The sequence below is a fragment of the Pezoporus flaviventris genome, unplaced genomic scaffold (genome assembly GCF_033815535.1).
Source record: "Pezoporus flaviventris isolate CSIRO_AGI_PZ_B2104156 unplaced genomic scaffold, CSIRO_AGI_Pfla_v1 ptg000007l, whole genome shotgun sequence".
NCBI lineage: Eukaryota > Metazoa > Chordata > Aves > Psittaciformes > Psittacidae > Pezoporus > Pezoporus flaviventris.
This window is the reverse complement of record NW_026892555.1, coordinates 62,654,869-62,678,716: the sequence shown is the minus strand read 5'-3', so window position 1 is coordinate 62,678,716 and position 23,848 is coordinate 62,654,869. Positions and strand designations below refer to the sequence as shown.

The 23,848-nt window shown below is 40.4% G+C and overlaps 1 protein-coding gene across 1 annotated transcript in view; it reads right to left on the bottom strand.

Annotated features, from left to right (window-relative positions):
- LOC133267073 (dynein axonemal heavy chain 5-like) overlaps positions 1-23,848 on the bottom strand; it is a 459,819-nt gene that overhangs the window by 138,830 nt on the left and 297,141 nt on the right. The window lies entirely within an intron of this gene.

Here is a 23,848-nt window from a genome sequence, read left to right as displayed (position 1 = left end):
CAGACTGATGTCCATGGATAAACAGAAAGTCTCCCCAGCACACTTGGACACTTGACCAGGGATCATTTACAACAGAGTTCTATCATCTCTGTCTCCACAGAAGAACTATACTGCAGGGCATGATGCTTCCACATCTGAGTGAAGTGGTTTGGTTTCTTTCCATTAGCAATTCTAAGGCTCAGTCTCCTTGTTTTCCCTCCTGGAGTATTTTTTTTATGGCTTCCTCCGAGCAGCAGTCCAGCACTGTAAGGTTTTTTACTTTGGGTTTTGGGGGCTTTTCTTGACAGGCTAAAGGTTGACATAAAACTTACACATGATAAAAACTCACACATGGTATATCAATCATCATATTAATTATTCTTTATCTATTAATATTGGTTAAACACAATTATCCCTTCATAAGTTATTATGCTGCCTGTTTAGTATCTGCAAATGGGCTGCTGTTGTAATGGGTATGCATTTGGTTTAAATACATGGCCCCCTTATTACTGAGAAAAAAATAAGAATAGTTACAAGTTATCCATATTCTCTGCTTCTAAGCAGGAAAAATAGTGTTCCTGAAGAGCAGCTGGTTTTACCCCATTCATTCTATCAATTACCTAAAGAAAGGAATGGCAGATGCAGCGAGGGTAAGAAGAAAGTGCCATCTAATTCCTGAGTAGCCACTGAAAAGGGTTTTGCATTTCAGTTTAACAAAAATTGAATAATCTCAAGGTTTTGTAGCACAGCAGCAGAAATGTATCTATTTAATTGTGCCTTCCAAACACAGCTCTGTAAAAACACTGTGAACTGAAAACTAACTTGAACAATTACTTGAATTAAGTCATTTTACAGAGATGAGGCTGCTGCAATATAATACTTCTAATGAAATTTGAGGCGTACAGTTTTTACTGCCAAACTTACTAAAACTATAGGGGGACCCCTAAAGACAAATAAACCAGTGTAGTTATGTAGTTCAAAATTATAGCTGTAGTATGAATTAGACAGCTGTTATTTCTGTTCTTTAAAACCACACATCAAAAATTAAATCAGCATGCATCGGAATAAAGAGAGCAAGAAAAGTAAAGTGGAGCATAACGTTTTAGGGCAAAAGAAATTGGGATTGTACTAATTGACCCCTATGTTCTGGGTCAGAGATAAATTCCTGAAGAATACACATGTTCTATTTGAAAAAGTCCAGAGGAGATCATTAAAAAGGTAAAGTCCACTAAAATGTTAATGAAGATGAGGTTTTAATGAACTTTTCTAAGAAGAGATTAGCTGTGGTAATTTCTAGAAATATAATTTTCTTTACGTGCAGCAGACTCGATGCCTGAGTATTGTCAGAGAACACTGAGGAGAAGCCTGTGACTTGTGACCAGCACTGAATGAGAGCATAGAGTTGCCATGCTCCTTTCCTCATGCTCTGCTTAACAGGCAAGCAAAAAGAACAGTTCCTAATTTTGACTTGTTCTAGCATCCGCACGGGGTCAGGAGATGGTTGCGTTGCATGGGCAGTGATACCTTATATTTTCCTTTACGAGAAGTTGGAGCATAGATGCATTTTTGATTCTGGAAGAATTGTTTTCTACATCTGCCCATTCTAGTCCTGCCACACTCAGTGAGGCTGAGTAGAGCGATGGAGAGTTTCAGTGCAGGAGCGGACTCCCCATGGAGTCATCTGCAATGTGTTCAGAGAAAACCAGATGATATTAAAGGTTTAAGCCAAAGTTGAAGTCATCCTAATCTTCCACAGCACAGCATTCTTGGTCTTCTGTCCTACCCGCTTTCTCCTGCATTGCTTTGTGCAGTCCTCTCCCTCTGGGAGCAGCTGCAGTAGCAACATGAAGGGGCAGTCTACTTTTTTCTTTTCTCTTCTGCTGACAGCAGCAGCATAGGAAAGAGAATTTTAGGTTTTCCTTGCAGTAGTGGAAGAAAAGCATCTGTGGCGCATCCTTTAGTGGGGCTGATGAGCAGTCTGAGTGAGTATGAGAATTTTTGGGTACGTAGCACACCTACCTTTTCAACAGTAATCTGTGATCTGCCTTACTATGTCAGGGACAGATAGCAGTGCTCTGCCATAACCGTGCAGTACAATACATATCGTCATACCTCATAGTGGTTAAGCAGATCAAAATCTCTTTAGAGTTATAAGATAAGCAGTAGGCTTGACTATACCTAAGAAAATATATGTAAAGTGTGACTTGCTATATTGTTACAGCGCATCTGCTGCCCAAATTCTTGGTTCAGTTTTGATCATTTTTCTCGACAAGCTTGACAGTGGTGATGAAAATTAAGAGAGTATATGTGGGAGAGGAGAGAAATCTGTATATAATAAGAATTTTAAAAGAAGAATATTGTGTGAGTTCTATGTATCAAATACTGTAAAGTAAGCAGACTTTGTGAAGATTGAAGAGTAACAAAGCAGAACACAAAATGTGAAAGCAGAATATTTTGAACTGATAAAAGATATACTGCAGCCAACACAAACACATAGTTACCGATAAATGTCATGGAGTCAGAAAGTCCAGCAGGCTTTGAAAGGGAACTGAAAAATTTTACTGTTATGGCATGGCAATATTATGGAAATGAGAAGCAGCAGGACGAACCAGGTGCAGTGTTTGCTATGTATATACTTTGGTTGAAAGTGCAGAACAGACTCCATTACTAATACACCAATGTCTACAATATTACATAATAATATTGTATCAGGACAAGAGCATAGTATCATTACTGTCTGCCATAACTGAGCTATACCCAGTATCTGAATATCAATCAAAAGACTGAATATCAATCAAAAGGCCTTCAGTGACTTCAGTATGCTTGTGATGAGTTAGTACAGCAATAAGGGAATGGCTTATGCTACTCCTACCTCTAATAGCTTATTTAATTAATGCTTGGCTGTGAAGACCTCTTAGAGGTGGTTGCAGCAGGTCAGTGATAACCAGAATGCCCTGTGCTGGATTTACCCAGGATTTACCCAGCCCCTGACGCAATCCTTTTATAGCAAAAGTAATGAAGCAATTAGGTCTTAGCTACTACTGAAGTACCTTCAAAACAATTGTCACAATCCCTGAATATGTTCAAATGGATTCCCACATGTGTCCTCACACATCTTTCTAAGGACATATGTAAACATAAGGTGAAGCCATAATTTGAGCCCCTGGTTGGCTAATACACAGCACTTAGAAAACACACTGGGGCCCTGGCTCAAGCACTGGGTGATATTCAGAGTGTGATAGTGAAGTTCAAAGCTCACACACGGTTTGTTGTTACTGGCAGTTTTTGAGTATGAATGGACTGCAGATGAAGTGAAACAAGTGTGTTCAACCCAAATTCCTTACCATATAAGCTATAATGCCTTGCAGCAACATCAATATTAGATCAATATTAGACAGGCAAGTCTGCTTTAGGATGACTAAAGTACAGAAAGGAACATGGAAATATGCCATTTCAACTTAGTCTGATCCAAGTTCTCTCACAGCAATAGAAACTCATTCACAAATTAGAGGAAAAAACATTGCATATATATGTGCTAAATATTCAAGATGAAGCATTGGAAGGGATCACAGAATCACTTAGGTTGGAAAGGACCTTCAAGATCATTGATGCCAACCATTAACGTAGCACTGCCAAGTCTCCCACTAAACCAAGTCCCCAGGTGACACATCTGCACATCTCTTAAATACTTCTAGGGATGGTTACCACTCCCCTGGACAGCCTGTTCCAGTGTTTGACAACCCTTTCGGTGAAGAAATTTTTCCTAATACCCAGCCTAAACCTCCCCTGGCACAGGCTGAGGCCATTACCTCTTGTTCTTCACTTATTACTTGGAAGAAGAGACTGACCACTCCCTCACTACAGCCTCCTTTCAGGTAGTTGCAGAGAATGATAAGGTCCCCCCGAGCCTTTTCTTCTCCAGACTAAACACCCCCAGTTACGTCAGCCGTTCCTAATCACACTTGTGCTCTAGACCCTTCACCAGCTTCTTTACCCTTCTCAGGTCCTGCTCCAGCACCTCAATGTCTTTCCTGGGGGGCCCAAAACAGACTGTGGTATTCAAGGTGTGGCCTCACCAGTGCTGCATCATCCCAGGGTGGTGCAGATAAAGCTACTCTGTTTGGGGAGAGGAGAGAGAGTCATCTGGAGACAGATTGTGCTGTGTCATTTGACCTTACATGGCCAAAGAATAGTCCTTGGCCCTGTTTTAAAACCTGCAGCCTATAATTATGGAGGTTTAGCAAAGAAAAATCTGTAAGAATATGTTAGCTGCTGATAATCTTCAAAAACTGAACTTTATTTTGCATCATCAATATAACAAAGACTGTAATGATTAATAGTATAGTTAAGAGAAAACACATTGTACTTTCTTGCTTGCCTACGTTAAATTTATTATAGTGCTATGCCATGCACATACATGTTAGAGAAATGGGAATTCTGTAAAGCTAGTTGCAAATGAAAGCTCAGCCATGCTGTCAGAAAGTTCTCACCACTGCACAGACATGCACCTTCCCATTGCTTCCAGAAGAGGTTGTTACTTTTACTGTCATATTGTATGAAATGAAAAGCAAGAGGCAGCACTTTTAAATGTTCATATAGAATATTCTTGGGCAGGAAATGCGTAAGGTCTGGCTATACTTTTAAAGACAAAAAGAGGCTTCAAAAGAGCTGTGCATTTGAAAGTATGTGGAAATACATGCACTGTATAACTGGCATCTTTTGAGAGATTAGATTCAGTCTTGTCCTAAATGAGACATCTGGTGTTAGATCTCAAACTGAGAAGTCTACGTCACTGCCTGAGTCTGTGGATTTCCATGTAAGTTAAGGTTAAAAAAAAGTGTTCTTTTTTTCTTTGGGGATCTTTGGAACTTCCCATTTGCCATCAGTAGAAGAACAAGCAGTGAAAGAGTGGCTGCATTTGTTCCTTGAAGTGTTTTAACAGTCATCTTAGCAGTTTCATTACACTGGCTGCCTGGTTTTCTTTTTAATCATTTAATATGAAGACAAAATGGTTTTTGTATCCATAAAAAAATTCTATTGACTCTAAACACTGTCAGGAATCTCATTTCTTAAGCTGTGAGTTCAGCACACTGTGAGTTTTAATAAAGCCATCGTAACTGGCTACTCAACTAACTTCTCTCAAGTGCATAATTCTTTTTCTTTCAAAAAACATTTTCATTGTGAAGGTTCTCCTTTAAAGTACTAATAGTATTCTCTGTAAATCTGAAATATTTGGGTCTATTTTTCATACAACAGCAGTTGTTGTATGAAGTCTAAAAGTCACACAGCCTGCAATAGAGCCAATCTTATCTGGAAGACTTGGGGCTTTGGTGTCTAGCATCTACATGGACTGTCAGGTTAAGGACATCCCTCTGTTGAACACTGCTCGCTGATGCTCCTTAGGGAACTAACGTACCTAATTGTCGGCTAGAAAAATTTGCAAGATCCTCTCTTCCACATGATGTATTTTCTTTCCTTGAAGAGATATGGGTATCTAAAAGCAGGATGCTCAAAAGCTTAAGCTCTAACTCAGAGTCACTTCATCTAGCTCATAGGAAACAGTGAAATCTCTTGAGTAGCACCATCTTTAGCATTTAGCCACCTAACACTGGACTGCAGGGACTTAGGGTTTCATTGACCCCAAACATTTTAACCTTAATTTGAAGTGCCTAAACACTTTCTGTAACAAACAGAAAAATGTAGAAGAGGCTTTTATTTCAGAGAGCTGTAAAAGCAGGGTGTTGTGCATTCTCTTTTATTCAAAACCTGGGGAAATGCCACAGGTTTTATAGTCCACAAAAGAGAGCTGGAAAACTAGTGCCCTCCTCTGGCTGACAGCATGTAACTCATTTTCCACAAAGAGAACATTCTCCTCGGCCTGGTAGATCTGCAGTTGTTCTGTGCAATGTTAAACTGTGAGAAAGACAGACAAAAGGGAGCAAGAAGGTCCCATTCCAGAGCAGTCTGCAGCAAGGCTGTGTGGCTGCAGTGCATGGGAGAGTGCATGGAGGACCCTGACCATCCCAACTGGTGTTCCAGATACCAGGACACGTCTGCATTGCTCCATTTTTGTGCAGAGATGTAAGATCTGTTTTCTAAAAGCAATGTGTGTAGAGAACGCCAGACTGATTTTGAGTTACTTTTATGTCCAGCTGGTTAGTCCTCTACATAAGTGTTTGACAACACCCCACTGTTACACCATCTGCTCTGATCCCAACTCTGAAGCTCCCTTTCCAATCTCTCTGACTTCCACAAGCCATACCAGTCCTTACTCCTCTGCTGTCCAGCCTCCAAACTCTGTTTTCCAATTGTATTCTACCACCACCATTTCCAAGTCCCAAGGGTCCTTTATTATTTTTTAGTGCATACTTCTGCCTTCTTGGCCTTCTCTTCCGTTTTACACAGAGAAAACTCAAGTGTCTTTACGTGTTCCGTCTTCTTCCCACGTGCCAGCAAGTAGAAAGCCTGCCCTCTTCATCTCAAGCCTTTTGCCTCACAGCCTCATACAGAAGTGCTGGTGCAAGGATGGACCCAGTTGCTACATGAGGTGTTGCTGCTATCTGTGGGAATCAGCAGCTACTGTACGGGGGGTAGAAATTGCAGATCCAGAAATAACTTGCTGAAGGATAAGAAATTATTATGCATCAACTGCTCCGTGACAGTGACCCTGATTCACATTATTTCCTCACGGTAAACAGGAGATGGTTTGCCTCTTCATAAAGGCGTATCACATTTACTCCAGGGTAGGAACATGCCCCTGGGCAGCTGCCATGACAATTTTTTTACTTCATGTGTCCACACAGCTTTGTCTGTTTTGAAGCCAAATAATCATGTGCAACATGACTGGTAAACTGGTGATATCAGGTATCACACTTGATCTTTGCACCCTGCTTCCTCTCCTCTGCCCATTACCAGGGACAGGGTTGAAAGGAGAAACTGGAACAATTCACAGAAACTAAAACAATTTTCTGGTCCAGCAATCAGAAGAATTATGTGGATTGCAACTAAAGAGTGACACAGAAAAGAAACGGCTTAACAGCATGTGAAATGGTTTGCAGGATTGATCTAAATTACCAGTGTAGCTGTACGCCTAAGTGTAATTCTCGTACTAATTACCACCTGAGCCTGGAGAAGCTAGGTTTTTGATTTAGACAGCTTAAATAGCAGTCAGTAACAACTTGTGTACCTATGCAATAAAATTTCCTGTGTTTAAATTCTGAATTTCATGCAAAGTAAACAGAAAAAAGACCCCAACCAACCCACCCCCCCCCCCCCCCCCCCCCAAAGCAAAAAAACAACCCAAACCTGGAAATGTTTATGACAGTTCTCTTTCTGCTGAAATCCATTACAGAACAATTCATTCTAATGTTACATTGTGGCACCAATGATACTGATCCAGAATCAAAACATAAGGGAGTTTATTTTCTGTGTTAATTTTTGCTCGCTTAGCAGGATTTTATTTAGGAAATATGTGAAAAGACCACTGTCATTGTAAAACAATTGGCTGTGATCAAAATTTAACCTCAGATATCAATAATATTCTCACACGTTTTACAATTTCGGACTACATTCTCATTCATTAAGATGGATAGTGTCTCAGTCTGTAAACTGTAGCTTCAAAATATGCACGATATTGCATGTAGCTAGGAGCACTTGATTACCTCCCTGAATATCGAATACGTTTGTGTGCCTGTGTTTCAGTTAAGAAGGTACAATGTGTATCTTATTTTCAGATTAGTGGATAGTTTTAGACAAGAGGGAAATTTTTTGTACAATGTCGCATGTGTCACTCCACAGAAAATTTCATAACTGTTTATTTCCACTGAAAGCAGAGATGATTGACATTTCATATACAAGTGAAGAATAGGCATACCGATCTAAGTAGACACAAATATCAGCTTTTGAAATATGAAGATGAAAACAGCTAAAGAAAATTGCATCTCATATGACCTAGAATCCTCAGAAACCCATACAACTTTCTTTCAGTATGTGCACAAACTGACTTCAGATTTATTGTAACTCTGTAAGCCACAGAAGCCACAAAATCCAGACGATTTTGCTTTCTTTGATCTAAAAGGGTGAAATTGATGATGACTCATACATAAGAACTGTAATTTTTCTGACTCAGCATTGAGGATTCAGAAGTATCCAACTGATGTAAAAGTGAGGTTTCCAGCATGGCTGCAACGCTGTCAAGTAAACAAACAAATGCAAACGCATTTTGTGAATGCGGTAATTCAAATCTGAGTCTGAATCTTCTGAGGCCTTGGAACAAGGGCAGCTACTGCAGGACATGTACTGCTTACTTGGGAATGGTGAGATGCAGAAAACACAGCTCACAGATGGAAGTGGCTTCCCAGATGATCTGTTGAGGAATAGTGGTGGGGTTGGTATGCGGCTTGGTATCCTTGAGAGTCTGATGCTTCCTGGCCTGCTTCCTCATGCTACTGAGGATTTACTGATCAAACTCTGCTCCTGCTCTGCCCAGCTGCCAGTCATGTCCATGCAGTCCAGGCACAGGGATTGCTCCTGAATTTTTTACTAAGTCACAAGCAGCTTGTCAAACACTACTGAGCCCTTCTGTCATAGAGGAATGGAAACATCCTGCCAAAGGCTTTTGCAAGTGTTAGTTATAACTAACACTAAACCTTTCAACTGAGCTTCAGTTGGTAGACTTGAAAATATTCTTTATTTCACCTTAAAATACATCATGTGTTCTGCAGCTATCAGAGATTGGATTATACAGAGTGTCTCTATTTCCAGTCATAGGCTTAAGGCAACATCAAACTCCCATGAACTCAGAAGTCATCAGCTGACAGTATATGATTTAGCTCTCAGCTTCCTAAAACTTTTCTGATTGCCCCCTTCTAGTTGGACCAGGATGCTTGCTGCTTGTGTGGGTTGACCTTGGCAGGCTTCTAGTCACCCAAACAGCAGCTCTCTCACTCCCCCTCCTCAACAGGATGGGGGGAAATAGATTGAAATAGCTGATCTGTTGAAATAAGGACAGGGAGATCACATACCACTTATCCTCACAGGCAAAACAGAAAACTTGGGGAAGAGTAGTTTAATTGCAAATTAAAATAGCTTTTAATGATGAGAAACAAAGGCAAAAGCTAAAATGCCTTCCCCTTCTTTCCAGGGTCAACTTTGCTCCTTCACCCCAAACTCCTCTACCCTGCCCCAACCCTGAGTGGTGTAGGGGATGGAGAATGGGGGCTGCAGTCAGACCGTAATAGCTCCTCTCCACCATTCCTTCCTCCTCAAGCTGTTCCCCTGCTCCAGCCTGAGTCCCTTCATGGGCTACAGTCCTTCAGGATACACCTGCTCCTGTGTGGGCTCTCCATGGGTCACAGCTCTTTCAGGAAGCATTCACCTGCTGTGCTCTGATGTACTTGGGGCTGCAGGGTGGACTGCTTCAGCATGGTCTTCTGCAGGGGGCTGTAGGGGAGTCTCTGCTCAGGCACTTGGTGCACCTCCTCCCTTGCATGCCTCTTAGCATAATAATAATACTTATTATTTATTAGTCTTGCTGTATTTTTAACTTGCACATTATAGCCCAATATACTTCAATTAGTAAATAAAACTTACAATTACCTGAAGCTGATAAGTGAAATTCAAGTTAAGTTACCTTAATATAGGTATTAAATAACTTATGCAGCTCCTAGATAAACACCCAATAAAGTTCAAATCTGCTCAGAAAAGTCAAACTTCAAAAGCTCTTGCAGAAGCTGGTACCAGAGAAATATTTACATTGGTATCGTAGCCTGGCATACATCTGAGAACAGTTAATGTGTTGGGAAAAAGATGGATCATGCTGTGCATCTGCAGGATTTTGTCATCCCATAGGTATTTTGTTAAAACAGAGCTCAGATCTTTTTGTTTGTGTGGTAATGTATTGCCTGAAAAGCACAGGTTAAAACCAGCTCAGATATGATACTGCCGTCATGAAGGGAGAGTTGTTAAACTATGTGACAGTTGCAGGCAGCGCTGTGCTAAAACCCTGAAAGGCCAAAACTACCCTAAAAGCAGTAAAAACAGGAGATTGATTTCTGCTTGAAGTGTTTTCATGTTGTTTTCCAAGTGCTTGAGTAAAAGGCCATGCTTCTGTCCCAAAGTGCCACGATAAGATTAATTATAAATAGACTTCAGCATTTGAACCCAACAGCGGAAAAAGTTCAAGGGCAGAGGGAGGGAAAGAGGGAAAGCTAAAGAAGGGAACCAAGGATCCAGGACAATCCTATATGGGCAAATGGAAAAACAAATGTTTATGAAGGGGTGTGTGTGTCTGGTTTTCTGTCATACAGGCCCTGTATGAGCAGATCTTTCAAGCACACATATATTTTGCAGTCTGACTAATTATTAGTACATCGCATAGGCATTTTTGTAAATAACATCTCACAATATTAACTGCAGTCATTAGCGAGGTGTTTCATTGGGCTGTGAAACTTTTTGCTTCGAGTAAAAGGGAACTTCTACTTCAGGTACGCTTTTCACGGTGACTGATAAATGTTAGCTCTCTAGTCACTATTCATTTCTGCCAGGGATGTGCCTGTGTGATCTTCTCAAGTCTGGGTCTTGGCTTGAGGGATGTTGGACTAGTTAGTTCAAAATCAAAGGATGATTTGGCCACAGCAGCCACATATTTGCACTTTGGTCAGCTGGGCTTTCGCTTCAATGGAAATGTGGTAATTAGACCTTATAGAACAACTCTTTAAAAGATAAAAGATACAACTACACTACACAACTCAACATTATAAGATGATCAGTAAGGGTGCAGGAGTTAACAGTGTTCTGTAAACACATAGCAGTACACCATCCCTTTCCTGCCATTGCCTTAGAAACAGAGCAAAGCTCAGAAGTCTCCCATTTGCTTTCTGTGAGTTCATACACTGTATTACTAGTAAATAATAAGTAAAGCAAATGTTCAGACTGATATAATTTAAGGTGTAATATTTGTAAATATCAATAGGTTAGCCTTCTCTTCATTTCTCCTTGACACTTCCCAAGCACTTCAGTTCACCTGAGGAGCCGCAGCAACACACCAGAGCCACAGTTCTTTACCCAGCATTGGATTTTCATTGTCTTTCTCCTGGAAGCACGCTCCTGCAGAGCAGAGCACAATAAATCTCCCTGGAGAGAAATTACACCTTTCAGACACAGAAAACACAGCCATTTACTGTCTTTATTTTTATCTACCTTGAGTCCAGATCAGTAGTGCAGCCCCAGAGTGCATTTCCCAGTCCTCCTTAATGATCGTGTTTTGATTCACATTACAGAGGGGTCCCTGAACACACAAATTTGATTCTTTTTGCATGAAACTAAACTGGAAGGTGCAATCCAGATGCCAGTATGTGTGCAGCTCAGGGGGCCAACTGTAACCTGGCTGAAGGAGGACATCCTCAAATGTGTATTGCAGGTACAGATGGAAGGTCCTCAGAACCAACTGCTCTACAGATCTGCTCTCTGTACACATTGGCAAATTCATTGCCAAGTTTTAATCCTTCCAGCTACAGATGTGGCTTTAGGAAAGTGTGCGCACTGCTGTGTGCTCTGTGATCAGGTACATTGTGCCCAGAAAGCTCAGGGCACATCTTCCATCAACCAAGGGGTATTCTGGTGACCTGAAGGGACAGAAGAGTGGCTGGTTGATTGGCATCTCTTCCTCCTCCATACACAACGCTATCTTGAAATGTTGGAGCAGCATAGGCATGGGTTTTGGCATTTTAAGAGGTTTTGCCAGTTTTTCAGGTCAGATGAAACAAATCACACTTGGAAGTGGCAGGGCCTGGAAGTTGGTAACTTGCCCTTTTCTGGTTTTCATACAGCCAGCAAAAGGGTTCCTGGCTTTTTGACACAAGGACAACTCTGGTGCCAAATACTAAATCATGAAGAAACCACATAGTTGATTAAAATATTGCTGCAAGACATTTTATAACAGAAAAATGTTGGTTATTTGAAATGAAGGTATCACCGCTTCTTGTCTTAGCATGCAGAGTTTAGAATAATAAAACTGAGCTTGCTGATTCACTTCAAAAGAAAATGCTGCTGTGCTGGAAGCATAATTGGAACATTACTACCCAGAATAAGTTAGTGTACCCAAGTTAGGAGCAATTGAAAGGTGGTGGGAAGATGCTGCAGCAGAAGTTGTATTTCTCTGCTAGTTAGAACAGTCTTTGTCACGGCTTTTATTTTAAATAGATGATAACTGAAGCAGACTCCAGGCACTGGATTTTTTAGTAGAGTTCAGTAAGCTACTGACATTTAGATATGAAAATAGGCGGACAGGTTTTCCAGAAAGCCCGGATTTGGAAACTGTTTACCTGCTGGGCTCTTTGGAGCACCAGGATATTTCTAGACAAGACTGGCCTTTTCTATCTTACGAATTGTCCTTGTTTTAGCTGGAATAGTGTTAATTTTCTTCCCAGTAGCTGGTGCAGTGCTGTGTTTTGGTTTTAGTCTGAAAACAATGCTGATAACACACCAATGTTTTAGCTGTTGCTCAGTAGCACTTACCTTGATCAAGGACTTTTATGCTCTGCCAGTGAGGAGGGCCACAGGAAGGCGGGAGGAAGCAGAGACAGGACACCTGACCCAAACTAGCCAAAGGGGTATTCCATACTACAGCACGTCATGCTCAGTATATAAACTGGGGGGGAGCTGGCCACGAGCCACTGGTTGCTGCTCCTGTCAGGCTTGGTGTCAGTCAGCGTGTGGTGAGCAGTTGTATTGTGCATCACTTGTGTTTATAGACTTTTATTCCTCTCTCTCTCTTCTTTGTTGTGTAACTTTTCATTACAGTTATTCTTATGATACTTTATTTCAATTATGAAACTGTTGTCATCTCAACTCATGGGTTTTACTTTTATCTGATTCTCTTCCCCATCCCACCAAGGGCCATGGGAGGTGAGCAAGTGTCTCTCTGGTACTTAGTTGCCAGCTGGATTAAACTATGACATGAGTCAATAGATTTATAAATATATGTTAGAGCTTATACAAAGTACGTACTTATTTTTATACCTTTATATTACATTTCTCCTAATTTCATATTACATTTCTTTGTCTAATGCATTTTTTGTAATATTAAAATGATGTTCTATTCCCTAAAAAAGCTCTTGCTATATGTAATTAGTCAGATACCTCAAACTGGTAATAAAACGTTTGAAATAGCAACATCATGCTGTTGTACTGCTGGATTATTTTCTCTTCCCTAGTGGGAAAGTGCCTTTTAAACATGTTGCAGTTTAACCCCAGCTGGCAACTAAATACCATGCAGCCACTTGCTCACTCCCCCAGACCACCTCTGGTGGGATGGTGAGGAGAATCAGAAAAAGTAAAACCCACAGGTTGAGATAACAGCTTAGTAACTAAAATAAAGTACAATAATAATAATAACAACAACAATAATAATGATAATATGAATAAAGTAATATAAAGGAGTAGGAGAGAAAGGAAAAAAATACCCAAGGAAAAACACAAGTGATGCCCAACGCAATTGCTTACCACACGCTGACTGATACCCAGCCTGACCGGAGGAGCGATCAGTGCATCCCGGCAAACTCCCCCCAGTTTATATACTGGGCATGACGTGCTGTGGTATGGAACATCCCTTTGGCCAGTTTGGGTCAGGTGTCCTGTCTCTGCTTCCTCCTGTCTTCCTGTGCCCCTCCTCACTGGCAGAGAATGGGAAATTGTATTGCCCTTGACTTAGAGTAAGCCTTACTCATCAACAAGTGAAACATCAGTGTGTTATCAACTTTATTTTCATACTAAATACAAATCACAGCATACACCAGCTACTAGATAGAAAATTAAATATTCCAGCCAAAACCAGGACAAGTGTTAGAAATTAATGCTCATTTGTCTAGCCATAAAAATAAGAACTTTTTGAACAACAACAACAGTTTGTTAAATATTTATCTTACTTCTAATTCTTTCCTGTGAAGACATCTAACAATATCATTCCCCCACTATCGTAAATTAATAGGAGACTTTTCCTGTTTCTCTCACAATAGTCTTTAGAACAATGAAAGCAAATCAGCTGTATTGTTTTCTTCTTAGATGTCCAAGTGCATATGATAGAACTAGATGGGATTCTTAGCTGTGTATCATAGGTACTTGTAAGCTGCTTTTCAACTCAGCATATAAATACTTAAAGGAAACAGATGTTTTTCCTGATCATCTTTTTGAAAAACATAAAGCTAAGTCCACATAAGTGCTGACGGAGTTGAGATTCTGCAGATTTAAGCCTTTTCAGCTTAAAATAATGTAGAAAAAGCCTGCCACCAAGACAGTGATATTTTAGAAGAGTGTTTATTGCTTACAGGAGTCAGTCAGCAAATAACGAACATGTACAGCAATAGTTTTCTAATAAAATACATGCTCACCTGCACTTGTGCTGTTCATCATCACTATGACTACAATGTTCCTCACAGTTCAGCATCTTTCATTTCAATTCAGCATCTTTCATTTCAGTAGTAAACTAAAATAAATCAGGGACGTGACACATCTGTTTCTCTCCTGATTTGTCAGAACTGGGCTGTTGTAAGTGCCAGCTGCAGTGCTTCTCGCCATGCCACCCTTGTCCTGGCCAGTGTCTCAGCAGAGTGGGGAGGTCTGTCAAGTTATACCCACTAAGCCACTTTCAGACTCTTCCCAACTCCGAAAACAAAGGCCTGCATGGCAGATGAGGTTTCCTTTTCCTTCCTGGCCCACCATCTGCCTTGCAGAGAGGGTTTTCAGAAAGGCAGAAAGGATGTGGCTTTGACAGCTCTTGGTAATGCAGGTTCCCAGAAGGCAAATAGAAATTGGATTTTGATCCTGCCTAGTGGCGCACAGTGAAAGGAGAACAACACCAAATGCATCTCCGAGACATATTCATTGATTTGTCCTTTTTGGCTCTCTTAGTAGCAAACTTGTCCTCTTCATATTCATGAGTGGGTGAGCAGCACGACCTCAACATATGGATCTTGTCCTGGAAAAGGAAGTGGAGACAGGGATTAAAAAAAAAGTCTGGTGGGCTGGGAGCCTCATGTGTGCTGAGGCTATGCAAGAGCGCATATGCATTCTGGAGGGCAGACTCTAAGCACCTTGGTTCTTAGCGTGAGAACAGCTTAAACATTTTCTCCTCAGTTACACTGACCGTATTTGGCTCTGAGCTCATCCCAGCAGCAGTTATGCTGGAGGAACTGTGATATTGTACAGCATAAAGAGACTTTAGCAGCCCTTCCACCATTTGTTCCCAGGGATAGATTCTTGCTAAAAGTGGGTATAACGTGAAAAGACAGTATGTACAGGAAGCCATTTCAAGCAATAGCGTCTTACCCACAGTGGTGCAAGCCGGATGCATATCTGGGGGTACGGGAACCAATATGTCTAATATATCCATCTGGGAAACATACTTTCCTGCGTACTAAAATGTATTTCAAAGTAATGTACCTAAGTAATATAGATGTTGCACATTTCAAACACCTCAAGTGACAGAAATAAAAATAGAATTAAAAACTGTGATATAACTTCCTGATGAATTATACTGAATAAATGGAAACATGTCTTATTCCAAGTATGGAGCCTTAAAAGCAGATTGCATGCTACCATCATTACTACAAATTCACTTAAACATTCTTTTAAGAATGAGTTATCTGGGTGATACTGGGCACTAATCAATAAAAGATGAAAAAAAATGCTCCATAAAATTCAACTGAACTAACAAAAGCAAGTCATTTCTCATTTCCCCTCAGCCATCATGTGAAAGTTCATTGTGTGCATATTGAAATTCAGAACACGGTTCAGAACCAGTTCTCTTTCCTTCAGTAGCAATCCTATTGTCAAGCTCCACACGACATTCAGAATCGTGTTGTGCTGTTTCAGAAGGAATATAAATATCCAGAGCTGTGTCAACAATAAGTCCACTACAGATTATGCTGCTAGGCATAGAAAGTGCTTGGTAAAAATATGCCTTTTTAGAGCAATCTACAGGTTTTGTGGTTCTGATGCAATTCCATTTAGCCCTTTGTAAAAGCAAGAAGTGTAACAAGTTCAGGGTCTTGTGAAGTAATACTCCTTTCATCATCTCGAGCATCAATAGCGTGCATGACTTGATGAAGAACAAAGGGATTAATGATATTCTGAAAGTTAACTATGACTCACATTGGTATCCTCAACACCATGTCTTTCAGGCAGGGAGGAAATAATCACATAGGAGTAATATTTCATTGTATCTCTTAGGGCTGCACAATAGTCCTATCATTTCTCTTTATGTAAGATGTAGTGCATCTCTCTTAATAGTTTTAGCCAGTGCTTTCATATTGATTGATATATTTCAGCAAATTTAGCTTGTTCCCTACTTACAAGCAATTAGTGCCACTTCCTGACACAAAATACATATCTTGGGGCAGGGAGGAGGACTTATGTGAACCTTACAAGCTTTGAAGCACCCTGTGATACAGAGAAAAGTTCCACATTCAAACACTGTGTGTAATTAATACTATACTCCAATACCTGCTGAATCTACACTCTAATGCTGCCTGCATTTTCTACAAAAGAACCTGAAACTATTAAACACAGAGCAATGCTGTTTCAAGAGCATATGCAAATGCTGTATGTTGTGTTTACACATCAGCTACATGCCTCAGAAAAGGGAAATGTAGCTGCTCCAACTCCAGTTAGATATATAGTTGAGACATGTTATGAAATGACAGGGCATTGACAGATATTTAGGCAGATTAGTGATGAGGTTTCATCCCTGTGTAACAGAGTCATCTGTGCACAAACCTGAAGAAGGAAAGCCAGGCAGCCTGCTGATGGCCAGGGAAGCCTGGAGAGCCGCTCCTGGTCACCTCAACCCAGCAGAATCGTCATGGGAGTATCCTGCAGAAGAAGCCCAGTCTTGAAGCAGCAAGTACATTTGATCTGTCAGAAACAGGTGGGTTTTGAGCAAATTAATGGTCATCACTATATATCCATCTAGGGGAAGAGGCATGACATTTCTTGAGGGGAAGCTAGGGCAGGAGACACAAATGCATACAAACAAATCATGTGATTGCAGTAAGTCAAGAGATCTGCTCTATCTGCATAAAATTATATTCATCTCCTACCTTTCCAAGCAGAAATTTCACTATTGATGTTAAGGGACTACTTATTAAATCGCTCTGTCAAAAAGATTGAAGCTGAATTCAGACCTTTATTACAGCTGTGTAAGTGATTGATGGGAAATGCTTGGTACAGCTAGCTTTCTTTAAAAAAAGATGCGCAAGCCATTGCAAAATCATCCTAATTCACTACAAAGCCACCACTGGCCAAAAGTGTCGTATTTCCAGGTGCACCCTCACTGCCATTTGTCAGATGGTGTGACAGCTTACCCAGTGGGTTGTGTTCTTATCTTGAAAACTTCCAGCAGGTAGAGAGAAACACATGAAGTAAGATAGCTAATGCTCCAGACAGTCTAAATCCCTAATAGTCTCATATTTCTGGACACAAATGTAATCATATTAGACAAGTTCCTATGGAAATGTATTCATTTGGCTTTATTATCTACCAAAGGAGATTTCACGAGGTTCTGGAAATCCAATAAACCTCCTATTTATAAGTTGTGGTTTGCAAGTATTTAGAGATGTGCTCCACTGGAAAAACCATATTACTGTGTTAATGGAAACACACTGAGCTTCCATGAGATTTGGAAGTTCTTTCTGAATTTTTGTGGAGAAACAAGATAAGAATATATTATAGTTTAAGAATGCCGTTATTCTAGACCCCTTAATCTCTCATTAACCTTGCCTAATTCTTATCTTACATGCCACAATCACTGTGCATGTTAAAACCCCACACATTTTCTGTTTCTGCTTCTTGACAGTTATTTCTTTTTCCTAAGTATATAGTTACATATTAACATAATGATAATGTAATTGCTTTTGTGCTTATAAACATTATATATAACATGGATCAAGGACAATGTAAGCTGTCGCATTTGCGTAAACATGACAATAACTAATAAAAAGCAGTTTAGACAGATTAGTAATGATACAAGCATGAGAAATATAGCTATTCATAACAACGCATATGGCTATGCTTGAGAAGGCTAACTATAATGATAGAAATCAATGTACGGCATGATGGAAATGGTTAATAAACTTTGAAAAGTTATGCAAAACTAGAGTATGAGAACAGCAGAAGGCTAAAGAAAATTAGACTGGGAAATGCAATGCAATATAGCAATAAAGAAAAGCTTATGCAGTTCTGAATTATACACTCACAGCACAGGGAAGTAATAGTCCCTTTCTGTATGTCTTTAGTGGGCTGACAGACTGTATGCTGCATCCACTTGTGTGGTTCTGCTGCAAAAATTAAAACAAAATAAAAATGAAATGACAGAGTCCCTTGACAAAATGTTTGAGAATACTTTACTTTATAATGTACTACTAAAACCAGTCACCGGGGACAATTAAATGCAGCATAAAACATGACGTACTTTAATTTGCTTTTACATTTTGGTTAAGAATTGCAGATAACAACGTGAGAGGTATTCTCCAAGCAAATGGCATAACTGGCAAGAGCCATAACTCTATTTATTAATGGAAAATGACACTTAAAGCAAACTGAATACCCATCTGATTAAGAATACAGAAAGCTGTTGGGGCAATGCAGCTCAAGTTCAGTGAAATATACTAAGTATTTGCCTTTAAGGATGCCAAAAGCTGAAAGCAGTATTGATAACTCTGTTATGGATACAGTGGAAAAACTGAGTAGGGTGTGACCTTCCTGGTACGCCTAGAGGCATACAGGTTACTATGCTGTAAATTAGCTGCAGTCTAAGTATGATTCACTCGGGTCCACACTAACAAGAATTTAAGTAGTCTGGTCAATAAGTGACAAAAGCATTCATCAGGATCTGGAATCACTTTTACTAATCAGCAGTTGGAGATTGGCAGTATTTGAGTAAGAGAAAGACGTCAACAAATCAGAATAAACTGAGAACAGGGTAACAAAGTGATTAACGTGCTGAAGAATTTATTAATGAGAAAAGATTAAAAGACCTAATTATGTGAAGGTGCTAAATGACAGCTTGTATTTTATTATATAAGCCAAGAAAGGGGAAAGATTGCTTGGAATGGATGAGTGAAAACAAGTGACATGGGCAAGCATATTTGTGCTGGCCCTGAGAATGTTTTATAGCTCACACCTGCCACCACCCTCAGACAGAAGTCCACAGAAGGTGTTAGCGTTGGGAGGAACCAAAAGGTGCTGGAGAAGCATATGTTTGAAACTGGGTTTTGAAAGGTAAGGATTTTGGTTTGCAATGGCTACAGATTCCTTTGTATCCTGTGGTTCTTGATGGAAAAAAAAAAAAATAGATCTCTTGGTGCCCCAGTTCTTTCAGCAGCAAAATGGGCTCAGTAACACTTCTTGATTTAAGGGGACATTGTAACAGGAAGGAAAGTTATTGAGAAAGGTACTGAAATTGTAATGAGAAGAAAGGTATCTCTGTCTGGTTCTTAAATATCATCTTATTGACCTAAATGGGCTTTTACTTGTGCCTTTTTGACTGAACAGAGATATTCTGGGAAATGAGAGGCAAAACAACTGCAAAAGAAACAGATCTGGCACCATGGTGAGTGGAAAAGTGAAAAGCAGAAAATCAGAGAAGAAAACGAAATGTAGGTAAACATCTGAGGTTAATGAGAGGTTAAGAGAAAAACAGGGAAACAAAGAGAAGAACTACAGGAGTGAAGTGTAAGATGGAAAAGAGAAGCATAGCAAAACATGGGAAAGAGATCTTTGCTTCTCAAGAGCAGCTAGCCTGAATGTGTTGCTGCCTCAAAAACTGGTGAGGCACTGAGACAGCTTTACGTGCTGGAAAAGGACACTGCTGCACGGGGCAGCAGGGCTCTAACAGGTCAGTAAAATGGCCACTGCCCCACTGCCTGTTGCCTGCCTCAGAGCCATGATCAAGTTATATTGGTGGGGAGAGGGCACAAGCAGTGATGAAACTTCCATTTCCTGCCTCCTCAGAGCAGCAAGCTTCAAGCTTGGCTTTCCTGAGCAATTGCCCTCACTCTGTGTGTATTACTGTGCCAGCAAACTCAGTTTGGCCCAAATAGTGAGGTTTTTTCCTAGCTTTGAGAGGTCTTCAATACTTGAATCACTTGCTCAAGCTTCTGGACATGTGAAACTTTAACAGAGGGCAAGTACTGATCTGAGACTGGTGCCACATACTTAGTCCTGAATTGAAAGAAACAAGAAAGTACTGTGCTAAACATTCTTTCTCTTCAGCAAAGAGCCTTCCAGGCAAGAAAACTTCTCCAAAATTATGTCTGCATGGCAGGTGGTGAGTGTGGAAGATAAATCTATGCGGGGCTTGTTGGATAGGCTCTCATGTCCTACACAGTGACCTCACTCTAAATCCTGGGCCATGCATTTGTTTGCTGAAGCATTCAGGAATAGCACAGACGAAATTATTTGGAGCTGAAAAAAGAATTTTAATGTTATTTGATTAAATAGAATATTTAATAGCTAATGAATTACATGTGAAAATAAAATGACATAGCCAATACCACCTGGTCCTTTCTTGACTGTTTTGATTTTGCACGCACTCCCTTTGTATTATCAGAATATGGTGGGATCCTTGTTTGTATTATCCAATTTGGAAATTATGAAGGTGTCAGGTTTAGATAGGTGTCAGTTGAGAATCTGAGCACAGAAGATGAGTAGAAAAAAACTGGTACAGATAAATGAATTCAACAATTGGATAAACTGAGTATTTTTGATAAAGTAATGTTAGTGAAATAGTTTATGAGAGAACTGTGTTTTGAGTATTTCATTGAGGCTGATTCTGCCTTTAGTTAGACAACATCTTTGGTTTGGTATCAGAGGCAATGAGCACAAACTGAAACACAGGGGTTCCTCCTGAACATCAGGGAACACTTTTTTACAGTGGGGATGACTAGGCACTGGCGCAGGTCTCCCTGAGACCTTGTGGAGTCTCCCACCTTGGAGATATTCAAAAGCCAGGAATGGTCCTGTGCAGCCTGCTCAGGTTGGCCCTGCTTGATCAGGGGGGTTGGAGCAGGTGACCTCCAGATTCCCTTCCAGCCTCAGCCTTTCTGTGTTCTTTTTTTTTTTTTTCATGTGAGCACTGTTCCAGTTTATCCTCTTAATATTTTTGATGTCTTCTTCACAACTACAGGAGTTGGAAACATTTTTTTTTGGTAAGAATTAAAGTTGAGATTAATAAACACAATACTCTGGCAAAATAGCTGGCAAGGGCAGGATTCTACTGCCTGATGCATAGAGGTACAGGGGATCTAAAGAACAATTTAATGGCTTCACTCAGTTCACTTCAATCAATAGATCTCTGTTCTCCATTTTGTTCTCTTAAGATAAAATAAAGTAGTGTTTTCACAGTTAAGCATATCTGCATTGTATCCAGATCTCTGGCAAATTAAATTGCTCTCACTGGTCTGGCAGCTCCTCTCTGCTCTTGCATATTCCCTGCTTCCCTTTGGTTGTGCATCTTCCTTCCTACAATTACTGGATAAAAATAAGGGAAGGCAGAATTTTTGTCTGCACCAGCAGCGGACTGAAAAGTGGCTGTTGGTGTTCAAGAGCTCACTGAGGATGACAATTTTCAACAATCTTTAGAGCTTCCTACTTTCACAGGAGAGCAGTTGGGGGTGAGCAGAAGTGAAATTATTGTATAATTGCAATAAAGACACATCTACTTGCCAAAGATGGAAGGTACCAAATGTGACAGAGACATACCAGATCTGCCAGTTCATTGATGCGGCATTCCCTCCTCCTGTAACAATTTGTGTTGCAGAAGCAGCTTGTTCAAATTCTTGTGGAGTTCTTTTGCTTCTTGAGCTGGCAGGAAAGTGTTTAGGTTTGGTTTGTTTTTTTTTTTTAATACATGTATCAAAGAACAGAATAAGAATGAATACCCAGCTGGCATAGTGTGAATTTGCCAACCAAGCATGACTGTATCACTCACTTAAGACTAGCTGGAGATGCATCCAGACAGATAGCACAACCCAGATACTGCTTTTCTAGCTAAAAAAAGTGGCATCCCATCCATCCCAGCAGGTTAAAAAATAACAACAACAAAATCCCCAAGCCAGACCCCTTGAGGTTTACTTACAATTTATCTGAACTTGTTAAAAGCTTTCATACGGACTGCCTAGTTAAGCTGAAAGACACAGGGAACTGAGACAGAGCTGCAAGTTCAGTTGGGAACTCACTGCACTGCCCTGGAAGGGGAATGTTTAAACTGGGACAAGTACTGTCACTGATTCATAAAGTTTGTTCTGGGAGCAATAGTTTGTATTAGCAAATATTTTCAATATTGTGAAGGTGGGAGTGCTCCAGACACAAAGAGCTGGGCAGAACTGTCGATAGAAAGGACGTTCAGAAAATATTCTAGAGAGATGACTACATAATCTTGAGGACTGGAATAACAGAAATGAGACAAAACTCAATAATAGAAAAGATAAGGTCGTGCACTTAGACATTTTTAAAAGGCATTTCTGTTATGGACAGACAAACAAGAAGTAGTTGCCTGTATCAGTCACTCACAGCATGACCCTGAGCCATCAGTGAAATTTGGTGATATAAAAAGCAAATTGGCTGTACGAGACGAGATAGTTTTGGAAGAAATCAGGAGAGACTACCTCCATTGCAAAGACTGGCAATACTTTGTGAAAAACTTGCACATTGTATATCAGCTATGCTAAAAAAAAAGCTGAATTCAAATTGTATCTAGTGCAGTAAAATCTGAGTTACAGAGGCTCTCTGTTACAGGAAGAGACTAACGAAACTTCCTGATAGGCTAGACAAGTTGAGAGTGGCTATGACTACTGCCTATAAATCCATTATAGATTTCAGTGCAAGGGAAAGAGCAATGCCTTACTGAAACACTGCATGGCAAAAGGACAAGTGGGTATGAACTGGTCATGAATGTGTTCAGGCTGGGCATTAGAAGGAGCTTTCTAACATAAAGGTGAGGGTAGTTCCAGCCCTCCAGCAAGAAGTGCAGGAAAATAGCATAATTAGCTTAAGATGGATATAATTGTGTTTATGGAAAGGGTTATATGGAGTATTTGCTCTTACAACAGCAAAGTACTACCTTCAAAACACAAGATCTGTTCCTGTCCTGTGGCCTAAAGAACTGAAAGGTTTATCAGCTTAAGCTGACCAGATTGCTGTACGCAGATCTAGCAAGCTTGAAACATCCTGGTCAATGTATCTCAGCAGCCCAGTTACAGCAGAACAGGCTCCATGCAGGTTAATGTGCCTCACTTTATTGATGAGCAGAGCTTTTCCGATGTCTAGCACTGGTGCTAGCCGAAGGAGCAAGTAATGACAGAACTAGTGATGTGACAAGGGGTAATGGCTTTAAACTGAAAAAGGGTAGATTTAGATTAGGTATAAGTAAGTAATTCTTCACTATGAGGGTGGTGAGGCACTGGCACAGGCTGGCCAGGGAAGCTGTGGCTGCCCCGTCCTTGGCAGTGTTCAGAGCCAGGCTGATGGGGCTTCGAGCAACCTGGTCTAGTAGAAGGTATCCCTGTCTGTGTCAGGGGGCTGGAACAAGATGACCTTAAGATGCATCTTAAGGTGCCTTCCAACCCAAACCATTCTGTGGTTCTGTGATATGAAAGTTTGCTTGGCAGAGGCGGTCAGCGTAAAACCCCCTGTGCCAAAAGGAAATTGCTCTCAGTCACAGTATTACAAGACTTGTCTCTTCATCACTACATTTAGAAAGACAATGATCTGACTTTATGTGTCTGACCACTGTGCCTACCCCAAAGCCTACTGTGGGATTTATGGCCTTATTCTTGACTGCTCAGCTTAACGAACTGCTCAAATGTCTCTTCAC